General features: G+C 40.0%; 1 protein-coding gene across 7 annotated transcripts in view; it reads right to left on the bottom strand.

Annotated features, from left to right (window-relative positions):
* The window catches only part of ADIPOR2 (adiponectin receptor 2), a 90,884-nt gene that overhangs the window by 56,876 nt on the left and 15,519 nt on the right, over positions 1-18,489 (bottom strand). The window lies entirely within an intron of this gene.

Below are 18,489 nucleotides of genomic sequence, written 5' to 3'. Positions count from 1 at the left end.
ACCCTTATCTTCAGAATCCAGTCCTCACACAGCAGTGACAATAATCTTTTTCAAAAGGCACTCCCCGCAGCTTACAGACCTCCGGTGGCTTTCTTTTACCCCTAGAAACCCCTTACGCTGGCTTACGAAGCCTTAAATGATTTAGACCCTAATTATCTCTGATCTCATTTTGTACCAGTCTACCTTTTGCCCACTACATTCCAGCCACACTGACCTGTCTGCTCCTTAAATACTCTACAAGCTCAAGGGGCTTGTGTAACATGGTTCTCTATGGTAGAATGCTCATCCCTCTAATCTTTGCCACAGCTGACTCCTTTATAGGAAGATCTCAGAAGTTACCTACTCAAAGGATCCTTCCCTGACCATGCAATGTAAAGCAACCCCTCAGTTACTCCTTATTATATCAGCTTTTACTTCTTTCATAGCACTTGTCTCTGATATTTTTATTCGTTTATTATTGATCTTTTTCCACTAGACTGAAAGCTTGAGAGTGGAGACATTATCTGACTTCTTTACTCTGTGAACTCTGAAAATTTGAGACAGGTCTGTTAATTTAGAAAGTTTATTATGCAGGCCAGGCACGGTGACTCACGCCTGTAATCCCAGCACTGTGGGAGGTGCCAAAGCAGGCAGATCACCTGAGGTCACGAATTTGAGACCAGCCTGGCCAACATGGTGAAATCCCATCCCTACTAAAAATACAAAATTAGGCAGTTGTGGTGGTGTGCGCCTGTATTCTCAGTTACTCGGCAGGCTGAGGCAAGAGAATTGCTTGAACCCAGGAGGTGTAGGTTGCAGTGAGCAAAGAAGATCATGCTACTGCACTCCAGCCTGGGTGACAGAGCAAAACTCCATCTCAAAAAAAGAAAAGAAAGAAAAAAGAAAGTTTATTTTATTTTGCCAAGGCTGAGGATGCTCCTGTGACACAGCCTCAAGAAGTCCTGAAGACATGTGCCCAAGGTAGTTGGGGCACAGCTTACTTTTATACATTTCAGGGAGACATGAGGCATCATCAAAATATGTAAAAAGTACATTGGTTCGGTCTGGAAAGGCAGAAAAACTTGAAGCAAAAGCAGGAAGACTCAAAGAGGGGAGGAGTCTTCCAGGTTACAGAGAAGTGAGAGACCAACAGCTACATTCTTTTGAGTTTAGCCTTTCCAAGAGAGGCAATCAGATATGTATCTCAGGGAGCAGAGGGGAGACTTTACAATTCAAGGAAGGTTGGCCCTAAGCAGTTCCCAACTTGACTTTTCCCTTTAACTTAGTGATTTGGGGACCCCAAGATTTATTCTTCTTTCACAACTCCTATACACCAGGGGTCCCCAACCCCCAGGCTACAAACCAATTTCCGTGGCCTGTTAGGACCCTGTCCTCAAAGCAGGAGGTGAAGGGCTCCAAAGCTTCATCTGTGTTTACAGCTGCTCCTCACAGCTTGCATTACCACCTGAGCTCCGCCTCCTGTAAAATCAGCAGTGGCATTAGATTCTCACAGGAGCCTGAACCCTATTGTGAACTGCACACACAAGAGATCTAGGTTGCAGGCTCCTTATGAGAATATAATGCCTGATGATCTGCCGCTGTCTCCCGTCACCCCCAGGTGGGACAGTCTATACTTGCAGGAAAATAAGCTCAGGGCTCCCACTGATTCTACATTTCGGTGAGTTGTATAATTATTTCATTATATATTACAATTTAGTAATAATAGAAATAAAGTGCACAATAAATCTATGTGCTTCAATCATCCCAAAACCATCCCCCAACGCCCCCCGACTACCAGTCCATGGAAAAATTGTCTTCCATGAAACCAGTGGTATTCCAGTACCTAAAGCAGCATCATCTGGCAAAAGTAAAGTATATTCAGTAAATAGCTGCCAAATAAGTAAACAGGAAACTACTATTCACACATCAAAAATAAGTCAGGGATAGAAATGTCTTTCCCTGATCTTCCCAGGCTTATGTTACTAACTCTTTTATTTTTTTCATTTGTTTCTGATATAGTATATTTCACAACTTATTTGCATTTGTCTGTTTACATGCTTGTTTTCCCCTCTTGAACTATGAAACTTCTTAAGATCGGGAAGCCTTCTTTAGAATCCATTTTGTATCCACAACACCAACCATAATTTGGGATGCAAAGTAAGAGCTCAATAACCTCTGCTAGGGCCAGGCATGGTGGCTCACACCTGTAATTTCAGCACTTTGGGAGGTCAGGGTGGGCGGATTACTTGACATCAGGAGTTTGAAACCGGCCTGGCCAACATGGTAAAACCCTATCTCTACTTTAAAAAAAAATGCAACACTTAGCCGGGCGTAGTGGTACATGACTGTAATCCCAGCTACTCCAGAGGCTGAGGCAGGAAAACTGCTTTAACCCAGAATGCAAAGGTTAGAGTGAGCTGAGATTACACCACTGCACTTCCAGCCTGGGTGACAGTGAGACTGTCTCAAAAACAAAAAAAGAAAAAAACTCAGAGCATGTTAGCCGTTCGTTCCTATCATCCTTATTCCTTCTACTGAGTAAGGATGATAGGAACGAACTGCTAACATTCTGAGTGCTTCCTATACGCAATAAAATATAAAATATTTCCCATTGATTATCTCTTTAATCCTTACAACAATCCTGGAAGACATATATCATATGATTATTTTCCCCATTTGGCAGATGACAAAACAGCTAGAGCAGTTATAATTAATTTATCCATGTTCAGATAGTAAGTGGCAGAGTCAGATTAAATTTATTGTGCCTGACACCTGAGTCAATGCTCTCATCCACAATGTCTGAACGAGCCATAAACTGTTCTCAAATAAATGCATGATGACACGTAACTGCCAAAACCAAGTGTTTCAACACAGATAGTACATTATACTCTGCAACAACATTTGAAGATATTAAGAAACTGTCAAGAAATGGGAAAGAACACAGAGCCTTGCTACATTCCAAAACCAATAAAAAGAATGATTACAATTGGAGTACTTTCCAAATACTCAGAATCTTTCTGAGTAGAAAAGTGTCAATAAAACAAAACATCAATAAAACAAAACTGACAACTGAAAAACCATAACTGATAACATGGAGAAAGTTCCCAACGTGTTACTAATAAAGACCTTAAAAAAAGGTACAGTTGATAGCTGAGAAAGAGCAACACCTAGATTTTTAAGAGACATTCTCAAGCTTTGATGTTAACATCTTAACTGCCATAAGCACAAAGAAATATTTTCAATCAAATAGCAGTTTATTTCTTTAAACATCACTGAATATGCCCTCTGAAATGTGCTCTTGTGGAGGAGAGGAGAAGATGGCACTATAGGAGCAAATCAGGATTGCAGCTCCCAGTGAAAGCGCAGAGGGTGAGTGGACGCCGCATTTCTAGACGGATCTTTATTGCCCACAGACCAGGAGATTCCCAGGTGTAGGAGCCCCACGGGCTGCCAGCGCGGCTGTTTCGGCCGTCGCCACAGCGCAGCAGCACTCCATACAATATACACTGGTCTGGTTGCCCTGTTAAACCGGCAATTTGAGCTCTGGGAAGGCAGATTAGCACATTCATCTGATTAAATGGGACTTAAACAGTAAGCAAGGCCAGGAGATTCCTGGGCAGCGACGTTGTTTCAGCCGGCGCAGTGCAGTGGGTCGCCACACGGGAAATCACACAGATCCCGGCGCCCTTTCAGCAGGCAACTGGAACACCTGGGAGAGAGTTAACTGTTCAACTTAAAAAAAAAAGGGTTCTGAGGCACGGAGCCAGGTAATCAGGATCGTCAAGTCCCACCCCCACAAAAACAAAACAGCAATTGGAAATGCTCGAGGTTGAGAGTTTCATGGCAAGCACATCTGAACCCAGGATGGTGCAACTCAGTGGGGGAGGGGCATCCACCATTAGCAAGGCACTCCACCCCTACGGAGGTACTCTGCCATTGCTGACACAGCCTGCCGTTGCCAAGGCAACCCGCCATAACAGAGAGAGTCCACCATGACAGAGGCGGGCCACCATCACCACGGCAGTTCTAACCACACCCATATAAACAGGACTACAGGGAACTACACATGGCAGCAGAGCAGAGCCCATGGCAGCAGGGTGGAGCCCAGAGCAGCTCAGCATAGCCTCAGCCGGCAGGCAGTGACTAGACTGCCTCCTTGCCAGATGAGACACTGCAACGGATACTCATAAATAAAGCCCTAACTCCCTGGGACAGAGCACCTGAGGAAAAAAAGGGGCTTTATGAGTTCTGCTGCAGCAGACTTAAATGTACCTGCCTAGCAGCCCTGAATGAAAAACGGAGCTCACAGCTCAGCACTTGACCTCCTATAAAGTACAGACTGTCTCCTCATGCAGCTCCCTGACACCTGTATATCCAAAGAGTCACCTCACAAAGGACTGATCAGATTGACATTTGGCAGGCATCATTCTGGGATAAAGATAGCAGAAAAAGAAACTGATAGCAACCCTCACTGTTCCGCAGCTGCTACAGGTGTTCCCCAGGCAGGCAAGGCCTGGAGTGGACCTCAGCATTCCTACAGCAGAGACGGTAGACTGTTAGAAGGAAAACTAAGAAACAGAAATACTTCATCATCAACAATCTGGACGTCCACTCAGAGACCCAATCGGAAAGTCAGCAACTACACAGACGACAGGTGGATAAATCCACAAAGATGGGAAAAAAACAGCAAAAAAAAAAAGGAAAACACCTGAAACTGGAACACCTCACCTCCTACAAGGGACCACAACCCCTCACCAGCAAGGGAACAAAGCTGGACGGAGAATGAGTGTGATGAAATGACAGACTCAGACTCCAGAAATTGGGTAATGAGAAACTTTCGTGAGCTAAAAGAACACGTTCTAACTCAATGCAAAGAAACTAAGAACCTTAAAAAAAGATTTGAGGAAATGATAACAAGAATGGACAATTTAGAGAGAATTAAGAGTGAATTGATGGAGCTGAAAAACATGAAACAAGAACTTCGTGAAGCATGCACAAGTCTCAACAGCCAAATTGACCAAGCAGAAGAAAGAATATCAGAGGTTGAAGATCAACTCAACGAAATAAAACGAGAAGCCAAGATTAGAGGAAAAAAGCGCAAAAAGGAATGAATAAAGTCTCCAAGAAATGTGGGACTATGTGAAAAGACGTTTGATAATCTACGTTTGATAGGTGTACCTGAATGTGACGAAGAGAATGAATCCAAGCTGGAAAATACTCTTCAGGATATTATCCAGGAAAATTTCCCCAACCTGGCAAGTCAGGCCAACATTCAAGTCCAGGAAATACAGAGAACACCACAAAGATATTCCGCAAGAACAGCAACCCTAAGGCACATAATCATCAGATTCACCAAGGTTGAAATGAAGGAGAAAATGCTAAGGGCAGCCAGAGAGAAAGGTCGGGTCACCCACAAAGGGAAGCCCCTCAGACTCACAGCAGATCTCTCGGCAGAAACCCTACAAGCCAGAAGAGAGTGGGGGCCGATATTCAACATCCTTAAAGAAAAGAACTTTCAACCCAGAATTCCACATCCAGCCAAACTGAGCTTCATAAGTGAAGGAAAAATAAAATCCTTTGCGAACAAGCAAGTACTCATAGATTTTGCCACCACCAGGCCTGCTTTACAAGAGCTCCTGAAAGAGGCACTACACATAGAAAGGAACAACCAGTACCAGCCATTCCAAAAACATACCAAATGCTAAAGAGCATCAACAAAATGAAGAATTTGCATCAACTAATGGACAAAACAGCCAGCTAGCATCAAAATGGCAGTATCAAATTCACACCTAACAATATTAACCCTAAATGTAAATGGACTAAATGCACCAATCAAAAGACACAGACTGGCAAATTGGATAAAAAGCCAAAACCCAGCAGTGTGCTGTATCCAGGAAAACTATCTCACATGCAAGGATACACAAAGGCTCAAAATAAAGGGATGGAGGAAGATTTACCAAGCAAATGGAGAGCAAAAAAAAGCAGGAGTTGCAATTCTCGTCACTGATAAAATAGACTTTAAAGCAACAAAGATCAAAAGAGACAAAGAAGGACATTACATAATGGTAAAAGGATCGATACAACAAGAAGAGCTAATGATCCTAAATATATATGGACCCAATACAGGAGCACCCAGATATATAAGGCAAGTTCTTAATGACTTACAAAGAGACTTAGACTCCCACACAATAATAGTGGGAGACTTTAATACTCCACTGTCAATATTAGACAGATCAACCAAACAGAAAATTAACAAGGATATCCTGGACTTGAACTCAGACCTGGAACAAGGAAAGCTGATAGACATTTACAGAACTCTCCACCCCAAATCCACAGAATATACATTCTTCTCAGCACCACATCACACCTACTCTAAAATTGACCACATAATTGGAAGTAAAGCACTCCTCAGCAAATGCAAAACAACTGAAATCATAACAGTCTCTCAGACCATAGCGCAATCAAGTTACAACTCAGAATTCAGAAACTAACTCAGAACCACACAGCTTCATGGAAACTGAACAACTGGCTCTTGAATGTTGACTGGATAAACAATGAAATGAAGGCAGAAATAAAGAAGTTCTTCGAAACCAAGGAGAACGAAGACACAACATACCAGAATCTCTGGGACACATTTAAAGCAATCTCTAGAGGAAAATATATAGAAATAAGTGCCCACATGAGAAGAGTGGAGAGATCCAAAATTGACACCCTGTCATCAAAACTGAAAGAGCTAGAGGAGCAAGATCAAAAAAACTCAAAACCTAGCAGAAGACAAGAAATAACTAAGATCAGAGCTGAACTGAAGGAGATTGAGACACAAAAAACCCTTCAAAAAAAAAAAATCAATAAATCCAAGAGCTGGTTTTTTAAAAAGATCGACAAAATAGACCACTAGCCAGACTAATAAAAAAGAAAAGAGAGAATAACCAAATAGATGCAATAAAAAATGATAAAGGGGAAACCACCACAGATTCCACAGAAATTCAAACCATCATCAGAGAATGTTACAAACAATTCTATTCACATAAACTAGTGAATCTGGAAGAAATGGATAAATTCCTGGACACTTGTGTCCTCCCAAGCCTAAACCAGGAGGAAGCCGAAACTATGAATAGACCAATAACAAGGTCTGAAGTTGAGGCAGCAATTAAGAGCCTATGACACAAAAAAAAAGCCCAGGTCCAGATGGGTTCACAGCCGAATTCTACCAGACACACAAAGAGGAACTGTTACCATTCCTTCTGAAACTATTCCAAATAATCCAAAAAGAGGGAATCCTTCCCAAATCATTTTATGAGACCAACATCATCCTGATACCAAAACCCGGCAGAGACTCAACAAGAAAAGAAAACTTCAGGCCAATATCCATGATGAACATAGTTGCAAAAATCTTCAATAAAATACTGGCAAGCCAATTGCAACAGCACATCAAAAAGCTTATCCACCATGATCAAGTAGGATTCATCCCGGGGATGAAAGGTTGGTTCAACATACGCAAGTCTATAAATGTAATTCACCACACAAACAGAACCAAAAACAAAAACCACATGATTATCTCAATTGACGCAGATAAGGCCTTTGACAAAATTAACAGCCCTTTATGTTAAAAACCCTCAATAAACTCGGTATTGATGGAACGTATCTCAAAATAATAAAACCTATTTACGACAAACCAACAGCCAATATCATACTGAATGGGCAAAAACTGGAAGCATTCCCTTTGAAATCAGGCACTAGACAAGGATTCCCTCTCTCACCACTCCTATTCAATATAGTACTGGAAGTTCTAGACAGAGCAATCGGGCAAGAAAAAGAAATAAAGGGTATTCAAATAGGAAAGGAGGAAGCCAAATTGTCTCTATTTGCAGGTGACATGATAGTGTATCTAAAAGACCCCATCATCTCAGCCCAAAACTCCTGAAACTGGTAAGCAACTTCAGCAACGTCTCAGGTTACAAAATCAATGTGGAAAAATCACAAGCAATCCTATACACCAGTAACAGACTGAGAGCCAAATCAAGAACGAACTGCCATTCACAATTGCTACAAAGAGAATAAAATACCTAGGAATACAACTAACAAGTAACGTAAAGGACCTCTTCAAGGAGAACTACAAACCACTGCTCAACGAAATAAGAGAGGACACAAACAGATGAAGAAACATTCCATGTTCATGGTTAGGAAGAATCAATATTGTGAAAATGGCCATACTGCCCAAAGTAATTTACAGAATCAACGCTATCCCCATCAAGCTACCAATGACCTTCTTCAGAGAACTGGAAAAAAACCACCTTAAACTTCTTATGGAACCAAGAGAGAACTCGCATAGCCAAGTCAATTCTAAGCAAAAAGAACACAGCAGGAGGCATCACACTACCGGACTTCAAACTATACTACAAGACTACAATAATCAAAACAGCATGGTACTGGTACCAAAACAGAGATAGAGACCAATGGAACAGAACAGAGGCCTCGGAGGCAACACAACATTTCTACAACCATCCGATCTTTGACAAACCTGACAAAAACAAGCAATGGGGAAAGGATGCCCTGTTTAATAAATGGTGTTAGGAAAACTGGCTAGACATGTGCAGAAAGCAGAAACTGGACCCCTTCCTGACACCTTCCACTAAAATTAACTCCAGATGGATTAAAGACTTAAACATAAGACCTGGCAGCATAAAAACCCTAGAAGAAAATCTAGGTAAAACCATTCAGGACATAGGAGTAGGCAAGGACTTCATGAACAAAACACCAAAAGCATTGGCAACAAAAGCCAAAATAGAAAAATGGGACCTAATCAAACTCCACAGCTTCTGCACGGCAAAAGAAACAGTCATTAGAGTGAATCGGCAACCAACAGAATGGGAAAAAATTGTTGCAGTTTACCCATCTGACAAAGGGCTGATATCCAGGATTTACAAAGAACTAAAACAGATTTACAAGAAAAAAAATAAACAAGCCCATTCAAAAAAGGGCAAAGGATATGAACAGACACTTTACAGAAGAAGACATACATGAGGCCAACAAACATGAAAAAATGCTCATCATCACTGGTCATTAGAGAAATGCAAATCAAAACTACATTGAGATACCATATCATGCCAGTTAGAATGGAGATCATTAAAAAATCTGGAGACAACAGATGCTGGAGAGAATGTGGAGAAATAGGAACACTTTTACACTGTTGGTGGGAGTGTAAATCAGTTCAACCATTGTGGAAGACAGTGTAGCGATTCCTCAAGGAACTAGAAATAGAAATTCCATTTGACCCAGCAATCCCATTACTGGGTATATATCCAAAGGACTATAAATTGTTCTACTATACGGACACATGCACTCAAATGTTCATTGCAGCACTGTTTACAATAGCAAAGACCTGGAACCAACCCAAATGCCCATCGATGATAGACTGGACTGGGGAAATGTGGCACATATACACCATGGAATATTATGTAGCAATCAAAAATGATTAGTTTGGGTCCTTTGTAGGGACATGGATGAATCTGGAGACTATCATTCTCAGCAAACTGACACAAGAACAGAAAATGAAATACTGCATGTTCTCACTCATAGGCAGGTGATGAACAATGAGAACACATGGACACAGGGAGGGGAGCACTACACACTGGGGTCTATTGGGGGGAATAGGGGAGGGACAGCGGTGGGGAGGGAGCTGGGGAGGGATAGCATGGGGAAAAATGCCAGATATGGGTGAAGGGGAGGAAGGCCGCAAATCACACTGTCACCTGTGTACCTACGCAACTATCTTGCATGTTCTTCACATGTACCCCAAAACCTAAAATGCAATAAAAAAAATAATAAGTAAATAAATAAATACTTCTTAAGACACAAAAAACAGGCCGAGTGTGGTGGCTCATGCCTGTAATTCAAGCACTTTGGAGGCCAAGGCGGGTGGTCACCTGAGGTCAAGAGTTCAAGACTAGCCTGACCAACATGGTATAACCCCCATCTTAAAAAAAAAAAAAAAGGACACAAAAAAACACTAACCATAAGTAAAAAGTGATAAATTAGACTCAACAAAATTAAGAAACACCTGCTTTTCCAAAGACTGTTAAAAAATGAAAGGCAAGCCACAGAGCAAAAGAATACAGTCTGTATCCTTGGGGGACTAATTTCAAGAACCCCTCTCTATCCTCCTAACCCACCCAAAACTGGACACCAAAATTCGAGATGCTCAAGTCCCTTATAAGAAAAAGGCATCATATTTGCATATAATCTATGTACATCTTCCTTATACTTTATTTAAACCAATCTCTAAATTACTTATATCGAATATGATTAAATGCTATAAAAATAGCTGTCATACTGTCTTTTTATTTGTATTACTTTTTATTCTTTTTTTTTTTTTAACCATTTTCCAAGATTGGTTGAATCCGTGGATATGGAACTCTCGGACAAGCAGGGCTGACTGTATATCCAAAATTCACATGGCTAACAAAGTACTTGTATCCACACACATAAAGAACTTGTAACTTGGTAAATTTTTAAACTCTGTTCTTAAAATGAATTAAGAATTAGACACTTCACCTACCTAAAGGATATGCAAATGGCCAATAAACACATGAAAAAAATGTTCGACACCATTTGCTATTAGAAAAATGCAAATAAGGTGGAGCATGGTGGCTGACATCTATAACCCCAGCACTTTGGGAGACTGAGGCTGGAGGATCAGTTGAGCCCAGGAGTTAAAGACCAGCCTTGGCACAGAGAGAGATCCCATTTCTTTTTTTTTTTTTGGAAGGGAAAGAGGAAAGGGGAAAAAGGGGAAAAGGGGGAAAAAGGGGAAAGGGGAAAGGAAAGGAAAAGAGAAAGAAAGTAAAGGAGGAAAGGAAGGAAGGAAGAAAAGAAAGAGAGAGAGAGAGAAAAAACAGGGAGAGAGAACAGGAGTCCTGCTCCATTGCCCAAGCCAGAATGCAATCTAAAAGTATTAAAAACCTCCTTTATTCCGACAATTGTGCTTAACAGCGGAGACGGGAAGGCATAAGAAAAGAAAATAAGAAACAGCCAATCAATATTTCGTTTAAATCTGTGAAATGCTGTGCAAATGCTGAAGAGTGATTTGCTTCCATATATGTCGTCACTTTCAAAACAGGTGTAATTTGATACTAAAAAAATGTACGTTCCGTGGACCTGGGGTGAAGAATTCTATAAATATTCACCAAGTTTACTTGTTCCAGGTCTGAGTTCAAATCATAAATGTCCCTGTTAATTTTCTATCTTGTTAATCCATCGAATATTAACAATGTGGTGTCAAAGTCTCCTGCTATTATTGTGCGGGAGTCCAGGTCTCTTTATAAAGTCATTGAAAACTTGTCTTTTGTATCTGGGTGCTCCTACATTGAGTGCATATATATTTAAGATCATTGCCTCCTATTGCATTGATCCTTTCATCATTATGTGATGTCCTTCTTTGTTTCTTTTGGTCTTTGTTCCTATTAAAGTCTATTTTGTCAGAGATGACAGTTACAACTCCTTTTTTTTTCTTTTTCTCTCCATTTGATTGGTGAGTCTTCCTCCAACCTTTTGTTTTGAGCCTTCGTGTGTCCTTGCTTATGAGATGGATCTAAATACAAAGTGCAGATGTGTTTTGACTTTTTTTGAGACGGAGTTTCGCTCTTATTACCCAGGCTGGAGTGCAATGGCGCGATCTCGGCTCACCGCAACCTCTGCCTCCCGAGTTCAGGCAATTCTCCTGCCTCAGCCTCCTGAGTAGCTGGGATTACAGGTACGCGCCACCATGCCCAGCTAATTTTTTGTATTTTTAGTAGAGACGGGGTTTCACCATGTTGACCAGGATGATCTCAATCTCTTGACCTTGTGATCCAACCGCCTCAGCCTCCCAAAGTGCTGGGATTACAGGCTTGAGCCACCGCGCCTGGCCGTGTTTTGACTTTTTATTCAGTTTGCGTGTCTGTGCCTTTGATTGGGGCATTTAATCCATTTAAATTTAGGATTAATATTGATATTTGTGAGTTTAATATTGTCATTTAATGCTAGCTGGCTATTTTGCCAGGGAAATCCCATTTCTACATAAAAATTTTTACAAATAAAATTAGCTGGATGTGGTAGCATGCACCTGTAGTCCCAGCTACTTGGGAGGCTAGGGTGGAAGGATTCCTTGAGGCTGGGAGGTCAAGGTTACAGTGAGCCAGGATCACACCAACCTGGGCAACAGACAAGACCCTGTTGCAAAACAAAAAACAAAAAATTTAAAAACAAAAATGTAAATTAAAACCAGAATAAAACACCACTCACGCTAAAAAAAAAAAAAAAAAAAACACACAGTTAAAATTAAAAACACAACATATAACATAAATGAGATTACAGCAAAATAACATGGTACAATCAGGTTGAAAAACTGTTTCACTTACTTAGAAACTACAAAATATACACCATATGACTCAGCAATTCTAATCCTATTTGCCCAAGAGAAATAGAAAGACTTGTTCATGAATGTTCATTGTCACTTCAATCATAATAGCCAAAAATTCGAAACCCAAATATCAGGTGAATGAAGAAACAAACTGTGGTATAGCCATACTACAGTGAATACTACTCAGCAATAAAAAGTAACAAACTATTGGAACACAAAGCAACATGGAGGACTGAAAGCAGCCAAACATTAAATATGTACAGCATGATTCCAATTATACAAACATTTTCTACACACACACACACACACACACACACACATTTTTTGAGACAGAGTCTCACTCTGTTACTAGGCTAGACTGCAGTGGCATGATCCTGGCCCACTGCAGGCTCGAACTCCTGGCTCAAGAGATCCTGCCCACTTCTTTAGCATCCCAAAGTGATGGGAATATGGGCATGAGCTACAGTGCCCAGCCCACTTACATGAAATTCCATTACCTTAAATAGGGTGATGGTTATCTGGGTATATACATTATCAAATGTCATCTAACTGCACACTTAATATGAGTATATTTTGTTGTTTAAATTATACTTCAGTAAAGTTGAATTTCAATGCTGATAAAACAGTAAAGTTTATTTACATAATCCTAGATTACAGAAAATTTGGGGAAACTATTATTTGAGTCATATTATTTGTATTTTGGCCAAATAACAGTAGCCTCCTAAACAGTCTTCCTTCAATGAATACTCCCTGGTCTTTACTCCCTCAAAGTAAACAGACTAATTCAAAACCATTCTGGTTTCTCCAACCAAAAAGCTCTTCTTTTGACCTACTTCAGAAGCATATTATTTCCTATTACCATAAAAATGTATTAATAGAAGTTACCATGTGCCAGATAAGGTAAGGTTTTATAAATATTATCATTTAACTTTAAAACTCTGCCTGTTACATAGGTAGCATTATCTCTATTTACCAATGAGAACACTGAGGGTGAAACTCTGGATAATTTCCCTAAGGTTACACAAGGTACAAAACAGAGAAGCAAGAACTGGCCCATTATACAACACTGCCTCCCACAAAAGTAAGTAATTCCTTTCTTTGTACAGCATGATGTCATCTCTTTGAAGGAGAAAGTGAATTGCTACTTTAACACTAACAACAACTTTGCAAGGCCCTGTAGTTGACCCTTCACCTGTGATCTCCAACAATCCTTACTCCTCCAACAATCCTTATGAAGTGGGGTCCCACTTTATAGGTGAAGAAACTGAAGTTCACGGAATTCATCAAAACACAAACCTAAGTGGAAGACCCTGAATTCAAATCTTTATCTGTCTGACTTCAAAGTCCAAACTTTTACCACCAGCTTACAGCACTGCATTAAAGGCACATACAATGCATTATACAAACTGATAGTGGTCAAGGCTAAAAACACAGTGTCTTTAAAGGAGAAAAGTCTGACTCTTTTACAGCCATATTACAATGGTTATCCTAATTTCCCAAGATCTTTAATAATGACTCTGAGTATTGCTTTTAAAACAAAGACTAGTACCAAGAAGTATTTTTTATGACACAAAGCCAGAGACAAAAGGAAAAAAAAAAAGAAGTGTTTTGGATTTGGAATTTTTTCAGATTTTGGAATATTTGCATACACATAGTAAAATACCCTGGGGCTGTAACCCAAGTCCAAACATGAAATGCATTTGTTTCATAGCCTGAAGGTAATTTTATACAATGTTTAATAATTCTTTGCACAAAACAAAAGTTCTGACTGTAACCTGTCACTGGAAGTCAGGTGTGGAATTTTCCACTTGTGGCGTCAAAAAGTTTCAGGCTTGGGAGCATTTCAGATTTTAGATTTTTGGATTAAAGATACTCAATCTGTAAATTAAAATGCTAATATAAGGAACAACAGTTCTAAATATTATCGTCAGGGAAATCCTGAAAAATCCAGGATTAAATATTTTGTGCCAAAATACATCAAATATGTAAAGACTTCCTTCCATAAATCATCTGTACCATAATACCACATAACCCATTGTTTAAACTACTTCAAAAATAAAATCTGTTCAGATAAAATATGTGGCCTGTCAACCTTTTGGGCAAAATCAAAACTCTACTTTGAAAGTGATAAAGCACCCACTATTAAATAACAATCATTCAGGGCTCTATCTCATCTCACATCTTACCCTCCAGAACACAAGTCCGTTTTGTGTTTTGCTCTCTTTTGCTTTATCATGCTGCCAGTGGAAAATTTAAGGAAGTGGTTAGTTACCTTTCTCAATATTAAGTCTAAGAAATCTAAAAATAATATTCATCTACGATCTTTCTCAATATTGCTCAATTCCACTAAATCATAAGGCCTTTTCCTGACCACCAGTATGAGAAAGAAACAAAAAGAAAAAACTTACAATATACATCTAAAGCCTCAGCAGCAACACTTTTTAGACTAAAAGTGTAATAAAACCCCACTTAAGAGGAAAGAAAAATAGTTTTCATTCTTAAACTAAGTGATTTATAGTGTTTTACATCAAACATCTCAGAAAGTTAAGACAACTTTACTAACATAAGTCCCCTAAAGTCAAAATCAGAAGTCTCAAACGTTGACTGGGCACAGTGGCTCAGGCCTGTAATCCCAGCACTTCAGGACGCCAAGGTGGGTGGATCACAAGGTCAAGAGATCAAGACCATCCTGGCCAACATGATGAAGCCCTGTCTCTACTAAAAATACAAAAATTAGCTGGGCATGGTCACACACGCCTGTAGTCCCAACTACTTGGGAGGCTGAGGGAGGAGAATCACTTGAACCCAGGAGGCGGAGGTTGCAGTGAGCCAAGATCACACCACCGCACTCCAGCCTGGCAAAAAAAAGTCTCAAATGTTAGAATACATATGTGATAATAGCTGGATGACTAAATATATCCAGCTAAGCATGCTCAAGTTTTAGAACAAGATATCAATCAATCAACCACCTGCTTCTCTAGCTTCCAAGGTCTGTAGCCAGCAGTGCAAAAAAACAGCAATCTGTTTCCTCATTAATGTATATCCTCAAACTGTCTTCAATCTAATTTCTTCCCCCCCCCGCCCGCCCCAGTTTCTAAATACCATTGACAAATAAAAAGAAACAGGGTTCCTTGCAGGCTCTCTGGTTTCAGGGCTGGGATAGGAAAAGTACAAATTGAGCCTGCAGCATCTTGTTACATCACAGAATAAGGGAGTGTGCAAAAAAGGATGGTGGCATGAAAGGACAGGAAAACCAGCTTGAAGAGGATCCCGCAAGCCACATCTGGAACAATTTAAACATCAAAATAAATAATGGTAGTAAAGGACTGTATCCCAGTTGGATAAAAGAAGAATCTATGAGTCCAAACTGGCATAAATAAATTAATAATTAATCCATCAATAGAAGGAAAAGCATTTCTTCATAGTAAAATACCAACAAATAAATGCAGAAGGAATGATGGAATTCAAAAATCACCATTTTGCAAACATTAACTTATTAAATACTATTTGCAAAATCAATTATTATTGATTCAGGCAAAATCATCAATAAATGCTAAAATGAATGGGGAAAGTTTGATGAGGACCAGGATATCTATGGTCTCAAAACGTCTTTCCACTTATTAGTTACAAAAAAAAAAGAGTAGCTTTACAGTGGAGAGTCCTGGCAGACTCTCCCTTAACTAAATGATCAAAATTAACATCCTCAACATGGAACAATTCAGCATCAAGTACCTTCTGATATGATACACATCACTCTTCAACATCCCCAACATGGAACAATTCGGCATCAAGTACCTTCTGATATGATACACATCACTCTTCAACATCCCCAACATGGAACAATTCGGCATCGAGTACCTTCTGATATGATACACATCACTCTTTAACATCCCCAACATAAAACAATTCGGCATCGAGTACCTTCTGATATGATACACATCACTCTTTAACATCCCCAACATGGAACAATTCGGCATCGAGTACCTTCTGATATGATACACATCACTCTTTAACATCCCCAACATAAAACAATTCGGCATCGAGTACCTTCTGATATGATACACATCACTCTTTAACATCCCCAACATGGAACAATTCGGCATCGAGTACCTTCTGATATGATACACATCACTCTTTAACATCCCCAACATAAAACAATTCGGCATCGAGTACCTTCTGATATGATACACATCACTCTTTAACATCCCCAACATAAAACAATTCGGCATCGAGTACCTTCTGATCCGATACACATCACTCTTTAACATCCCCAACATGGAACAATTCGGCATCGAGTACCTTCTGATATGATACACATCACTCTTTAACATCCCCAACATAAAACAATTCGGCATCGAGTACCTTCTGATATGATACACATCACTCTTTAACATCCCCAACATGGAACAATTCGGCATCGAGTACCTTCTGATCCGATACACATCACTCTTTAACATCCCCAACATGGAACAATTCGGCATCGAGTACCTTCTGATATGATACACATCACTCTTTAACATCCCCAACATGGAACAATTCGGCATCGAGTACCTTCTGATATGATACACATCACTCTTTAACATCCCCAACATGGAACAATTCGGCATCGAATACCTTCTGATATGATACACATCACTTCTTTGGTACTCCTGTCCAAACATATAACCTGGATGTCATCAGGAGGAAAGAACAGAAAAGTGATCTTGATGAGGATTAGGAACATTACACAAAATAATTGGTCTGTACTTCCCCAAAATGTCAAGGTCATGAAAAACGAAGAAAGGCTGAAGAATTAATCCAAGTGAATGGAGATTTTTTTTTTTCAGTGTTCAACCATAATAGTGAATTCATCTATTTCTCTATATAGTTGTTTTGTTTTTGCATTTTAGGTTTTGGGGTACGTGTGAAGAACATGCAAGATAGTTGCATAGGTACAAACATGGCAGTGTGATTTGCTGCCTTCCTCCCCTTCACCTGTATCTGGCATTTCTCCCCATGCCATCTCTCTCCAACTCCCCACCTTCCACTGTCCCTCCCCTATTACCTCCACCAGACCCCAGTGTGTAGTGCTCCCCTCCCTGTGTCCATGTGTTCTCACTGTTCAACACCCACCTGTGAGTGAGAACATGTGGTATTTCATTTTCTGTTCTTGTGTCAGTTTGCTGAGAATGATGTTCTCCAGGTTTATCCATGTCCCTACAAAGGACACGAACTCATCGTTTTTGATGGCTGCGTAATATTCTATGGTGTATATGTGCCACATTTTCCCTGTCCAGTCTATTATTGATGGGCATTTGGGTTGGTTCCAGGTCTTTGCTATTGTAAACAGTGCTTCAATGAACATTTGAGTGCATGTGTCCTTATAGTAGAACGATTTATAATTCTCTGGATACATACTCAGTAATGGGTTTGATAGGTCAAATGCAATTTCTATTTTTTGGTCCTTGAGGAATCGCCACACTGTCTTCCACAATGGTTGAATTAATTTACACTCCCAGCAGCAGTGTAAAAGTGTTCCTATTTCTCCACATCCTCTTCAGCATCTGTTGTCTCCAGATTTTTTAATGATCGCCATTCTAACTGGCATGATATGGTATCTCAATGTAGTTTTGATTTGCATTTCTCTAATGACCAGTGATGATGAGCATATTTGCATGTTTGTTGGCCTCATGTATGTCTTCTTTTGTAAAGTGTCTGTTCATATCCTTTGCCCTTTTTTGAATGGGCTTGTTTTTTTTCTTGTAAATCTGTTTTAGTTCTTTGTAAATCCTGGATATCAGCCCTTTGTCAGATGGGTAAACTGCAACAATTTTTTCCCATTCTGTTGGTTGCCGATTCACTCTAATGACTGTTTCTTTTGCCGTGCAGAAGCTGTGGAGGTTGATTAGGTCCCATTTTTCTATTTTGGCTTTTGTTGCCAATGCTTTTGGTGTTTTGTTCATGAAGTCCTTGCCTACTCCTATGTCCTGAATGGTTTTGCCTAGATTTTCTTCTAGGGTTTTTATGCTGCCAGGTCTTATGTTTAAGTCTTTAATCCATCTGGAGTTAATTTTAGTGGAAGGTGTCAGGAAGGGGTCCAGTTTCTGCTTTCTGCACATGTCTAGCCAGTT

This window comes from Callithrix jacchus, chromosome 9 (assembly GCF_049354715.1).
Source record: "Callithrix jacchus isolate 240 chromosome 9, calJac240_pri, whole genome shotgun sequence".
Taxonomy (NCBI): domain Eukaryota; kingdom Metazoa; phylum Chordata; class Mammalia; order Primates; family Cebidae; genus Callithrix; species Callithrix jacchus.
Note: the sequence above shows the minus strand (reverse complement) of the source record. Positions and strands in the feature narration are given on the sequence as shown.